The following is a 6,185-nucleotide window of genomic DNA, read 5'->3' on the forward strand; positions in this document are numbered from 1 at the left end:
AATTTGAGAATGATCAAATTTGTGATGCTTGCCAATTGGGTAAACAAGTTGGAACATCCTTCAAGAGAAGCAACATATGCTCAAGAGCTCAATTGAAAGAGAAGCAACATGGTACATGGACAGTGGTTGCTCAAGACACATGACTGGAAATGAAAGGTTGTTTGCTTAGTTGGACAAGAAAAAAGGAGGTACTGTATCTTTTGGAGATGATTCAAAAGGTAGAATTCATGGTATAGGAACTATTGGTAAGAATTTTCAAGCTCAAATTAGTCATGTGTTACTTGTTAAAGGTTTAAAATATAATTTATTAAGTATCAGTCAATTTTGTGATAAAGGTTTTAAGGTATGTTTTGATTCAAATAAATGTAAAGTGATAGACATTAGTACCAATAAAACTTCATTCATAGGAAAAAGAATGAAAAATATGTATGTTATATTCCTTGAAGATCTTGAGCTTAATTATGAAACATGTCTTATGGAAAATGAAGAAAATGATAATTGGTTATGGCAAAGGAGACTTAAACATGTGAGCATGCATACCATCTCAAATTGATGAGAAAAAATCTAGTTATTGGATTGCCTGAACTTAAATTTGAGAATGATCAAATTTGTGATGCTTGCCAATTGGGTAAACAAGTTGGAACATCCTTCAAAACCAAGAAGATTGTCTCAACCTCTAAACCTTTTGAACTACTGCATATTGATTTATTTAGTCCAATTAACACAACTAGCCTAGGAGGCAAAATCATATGGCTTTTGTGATAGTTGATGACTACTCTAGGTATACTTGGGTCTACTTTCTTGCTCATAAAAATGATGCTCTACCTACATTTGTAAATCATTGTAAGAAGGTTCAAAATGAAAAAGGACTTGTCATAGTTAGTATTAGGAGTGATCATGGAGGTGAGTTTGAGGGAGGTGAGTTTGAGGGAGATGAGTTTAAAGACTTTTGTAATGAAAAGGGGTTGGATCATAATTTTTTAACACCTAGAACACCTCAACAAAATGGGGTTGTAGAAAGAAAAAATTATACTTTAAAAGAAATGGCTCGAACCATGCTTTGTAAAAATAATCTACCAAAGAATTTTTAGGCAGAAGTTGTCAACACAGTAGCCTACATTCTTAATAAAGTCTCAATAAGGGCCATGATATCAAAACCCCCATATGAACTATATAAAGGTAAAAAACCAAACATCTCTCACCTTAGAAGTTTTGGTTGCAAATGCTTTGTATTGAACAATGGAAAACATTCTCTAGGAAAGTTTGATGCTAAGAGTGATGAGACAATATTTTTAGGATATGCATTAAACTCAAAAGCTTATAAAGTTTTTAACAAAAAAACCTTAATAGTTGAAGAGTCTATCCATGTAGTTTTTGATGAATTTAATGCCTTGCAAAAGGAAGTTGTTGCTAATGAAAATGATGCAGAGGACTTGGAAAGACAAATGGAAGAAATGAGCCTAGAAAACAAGAAAAACGGTGAAGAGAACTCCCTTGGAAGAAAAACAGAACCTTCACTTTTAAAAACTCTGTAAAGGACTGAAAATCAACACATTGATCTTCCAAAGAGCTAAAAATATATCAAAGATCATCCATAAGAGTAGATCATTGGTGGTCTTACACAAAGAGTCAAAACCAGAAAGGAATTAGAGAAACATGCGAATTCTCAGCTTTCATCTCACAAATTAAGCCTAAAAGCTTTGAAGAGGCAAAAAAAGAAAAAATTTGGATATTGGCCATGCAAGAAAAACTTGAACAGTTTGAAAGAAACCATGTATGGACACTAGTTTTTAGGCCATTCAATCACCTAATTGTTGGCACAAAGTGGGTGTTTAGAAATAAGGTAGATGAGCAAGGTAATGTTATTAGAAACAAAGCTAGGTTAGTGGCTCAAGGATATAACCAAGAAGAAGGCATTGACTATGATGAAACTTTTGCCCCTGTTTCTAGGATAGAAGCCATAAGATTATTGCTTGCATTTGCATGCTTCATGAATTTCAAATTATTTTAAATGGATGTGAAAAGTGCATTTTTATATGGTCTCATTCAAGAGGAAGTTTATGTCAAACAACCCCCCGGATTTAAGGACTTTGAAAAGCCTGATTATGTTTTCAAACTACATAAGGCCTTGTATGAACTAAAACAAGCTCCAAGGGCTTAGTATAAAAGACTTTCAAAGATTTTAGTTGAGAAAGGGTATATTAGAGGGAGTATTGACACAACACTATTTATTAAGAAATGCTTGAATGATTTAATTGTTGTTCAAATCTATGTGGATGATATTGTGTTTGGTGCTACTAATAAGGTTTTGTGTAAGAAATTTGCTAAAGAAATGCAGGATGAATTCGAAATGAGCATGATGGGTGAGCTGAAATTCTTTCTTGGCCTTCAAATCAAACAAAGTGAGGAGGGCATCTTTATCAATCAAAAAAGATATGTTCTAGACGTGCTGAAAAAGTTTGATATGCTAAAGCTGAAATCAATCAGCACACCAATGAGTCCCTCCACCAAACTAGATGCTGATGAGAGAGGAAAAAGTGTTGATCCAAAGCTTTATAGAGGTATGATTGGATCTTTGCTTTACTTGACTGTTAGCAGGCCTGATATTCAATTTAGTATACGCTTGTGTGTACGATTTCAATCACAACCTAAAAAGTCACACTTAATTGTAGTAAAAAGAATCATTAAGTACCTATTGAACACACAAAGTCTAGGACTATGGTATCTAAGAGGATCATCTTTTGATCTCATTGGATATTCTGATGTTGACTTTGCAGGAAGTAAAACAAATAGAAAAGCACTAGTGGCACTTTTCAGCTTTTAGGAAACATGCTTGTATCTTGGTCAAGTAAGAAACAGAACTCTGTTGCACTTTCAACTGCTGAAGCTGAATACATTTCCTTAAGTAGTTGTTGTGCCCAGATTTTATGGATTAAATAATAATTAAAAGACTTTGGAATAACCATGCATAATGTATCAATATTCTGTGATAACACAGGTGCCATAAACATCTCAAAGAATCCGGTTCAGCACTTTAGGACCAAACATATTGAAATTAGACATCACTTTATTAAAGACCATGTGATTAAAGGAGACATTAAGATTGAATTTGTTAACACTTTACGACAAATAGCTAATATATTCACCAAGCCCCTGAATGAGGAAAGATTCTGTGAAATTAGGAGAAATCTAGGAATGGTTAATGTACATGAGCTTTAGGAAAATTTATGAGCTTTTCATTCATAAGACAGTAGGCACTTAGTTGATTAAGAGAATCGCTTAACCAACTAAGAGCATTCTATTTTTTTTTTGTTAATAGACTTAGTCGGATAAACGCAAGCATATCGGGTGAAAAAAAAATCGCTTAAGTGAAAAATTAAAAAAAAAAAAGAGGTAAAATTTTGAAATTTGAAAAAATGAGTAATTGATTGCATTTAAAAAAATGAGTCTGACAGTTCTTTTTTAAAGAAGAAAAACCACTCTTAACTTCTCACTCTCATTCTTTCACATCAAAAGCCATTCCTCTAAAAAATCGAAACCCCATTTTTCTCAAACTCTCAAACCCTAAGTCTGAAACCACTCAAAATCGATGGCCAAAACAACATTACCCAGTATTATTTTGGAAAAGAAGAAAAGAAAATGACCCATGGAAGAGAATCCACTATCCGAAATTTAAAAGAAGAGGAAGAAAGTTGAGTCATCTTCAGTGACAGAGAAAACTAGGAAGAAACAAAGAGAGAAAGAACGAAAATCAAAGAAAAAGAAAGAAAAAGAAAAATGCAGAAGAAAAAGCACTCCACCATCCACCAAATTTAGAAACAAAACTCATGAGGATAGGTTTAGGAAGATAGAGAATGCACCCATTTCATGTGGGAAATACATTGACTGGGATAGCTTTAATGAGGTGCTAGAAATTAAAGAGGGTTTATCGGATTATTTTGAAAAGATGAAATTAAGGAAATTGTGTGTTTTTAAGAACAGAACTTATAGTGCCAGCTTAGTGAAGGAATTTTATGCTAGCATTGCACTAGATGAAAATGAACTTGAGGAACCTGAGGATTTTGTTGATGATAGTTTGAATGTGTTCCTGAATGGAAAGGGGTTTATGGTCAAGGTCACGGATTTGGGAAGTCTGCTCAAAGTTGAGTGTAAAGATGGAGAATATGAAATTCCTGAAGATTATGATCCCTCATCTCTGTGGGAAATAACAACAGGGAAAAAGGAAAAATATTCATCCAAAAGTTATGCCAGTTTCATTGAAAGCCTTCAAATTAAGATCCTGAATTATTTCATTGCCTCTACAATTCATGGAAGAAGTAATAGCTTCAGCTATGTAAGCCTTCAAGATATGTGGCTAATGGAGCATGCCTTTAATGCTATTCCCCTTAACTTAGGCAGATTCATGATAGAAAGGATAAGAGGAACATGTCAAATTGATAAGGTAAATCTGTCGTATGGAAACATAATTTACCTATCTGATTAAGAAAAATGGCATATGGAGTTCAAGATATGAAATGGATCAAGTGAAAAATAGGGACCAGGCAATCTATCTAGGAAGTTTGCCAAATATGGGGTACAAACTAAAAAGAGAAAAGTTTGTCAAAACCCCTAAGATTACTCCAAGAGATGAGCATTCCATTCCTACTCAAACAGCTTCCTCTCAAAATTTGAATGAAATGATTCTAAATTTGCTAATGAGAATTGATGGGAAACTCATTGACCAGTCTGCAAGGATACAAAAAATTGAGGATAAGTTGGAAGAGTTGGAAAATGTGATGAAAGAAAAAAAAATCACCTTTTGGTCCTACAACTGAAAACACTTCTACAACACCAAGTCGAGCACTAGCAAGACAAGATGCTGAAAGTCTTATCCTCCAAGCTGAAGGTGATGAACAAGAATTTGTTCTAGCAAGGTAATCTCCCACTCTCGAGCCTCAAAATGAAAAAGAATCCAATGAAGGAACTGAAATGCTTGGATCCTTTAATGACAACTTTCCACCACATGATGAACCACAACCAGAAAAACCATCTCCTCCTAACTCTAAGAAAGTTTCAATAATGGATGTTTTTCACCAAATGGTTAAAGAACAATCAGAAAGAGAAGCAGCAAAGAACAAAGCTCAGAAGTCAGGATTTGCAAGGTATTCTCCTGAGTCAATTCATACTGCCAGAGAAAGTGGACCTACTAATATAGAACAAGGGCAAACAACTATTTCCACCAAAGCTAAATCCAAACCTATTAGTAAATGTAGAAAAACCATGGCAACAAAGACAAAATTCTTCAAGAGAAGAAAGTCTTCAAGAATAGTTGAGAAAGCCAAACCTTCAATCAAGTCTTCTGCTCAAGATCCACTCTAAATTTTAGTTAGATCCTCCCCTGACTCCTCACCAAAAAGATCATCACCTAGCCATCTTTTGAAACCTTCAATGTCCATTTTGGCACTGATGAGTCTACCCCCTCTGACTCTTCTCAAACCAATTGACCACCCTTGTTTTTTTTTTTTTTTTTGTTAATGATAAAAAGGGGGAGAAATATGATAGAAAGCTTAGGGGAGATAGAAAGTAGAAGAATTTTAAGGAGAAAGTAGAAGTGATTTAGGGGTAATTTAGGAATCTAAATCTGACTCTGACGATATTGGGTTGTTTATGTTATTTTGCATGCTGATGGTTCAAACTTGGATGCTGATAACTTGCTGATAACTTATGTTTATGGTTGTCCTTATTGGGCTGTGCCTACTCTTTTTTTTTTCCTTCTCTCTCTTTTTCCTTTCTTTTCCTTCCTTCTCTCTCTTTTTTCAGCCGATTGACCCTTCCGTCCTCCTTACTTTCACCGCCCGATTGGCCTTTTTTCTCTCTCTCTCCCTTACCGTCGATCTAGCCTTTTCTCTACCTTAAACTAACGACAACTACTCCAAGCTTTATCCTCTCTAACTGGCGATGAATACCCAAGCTCCATCCTCTCCACTGGAGGCATAAAGCCCCCCTTTTTTCCTTCTCAAATTGGCAGCCAACAACCCCCATTTTCCTTCACAAACCCACAGCAACACAGCCTCTCTTTCCTCTCTTAAAGCCAACAACACGGCTCTTTCTTTCCTCTCTAAAAATCAACTTCTTTCTCCCTTTTATTTGCTCAATAAGTGGCGTCGGTAGAGCCAAAAGAAAATAACTTTTTTTCCTTTCTCACC

Source organism: Theobroma cacao, chromosome 8 (genome assembly GCF_053813885.1).
Source record: "Theobroma cacao isolate CCN51 chromosome 8, ASM5381388v1, whole genome shotgun sequence".
Taxonomy (NCBI): Eukaryota; Viridiplantae; Streptophyta; class Magnoliopsida; order Malvales; family Malvaceae; genus Theobroma; species Theobroma cacao.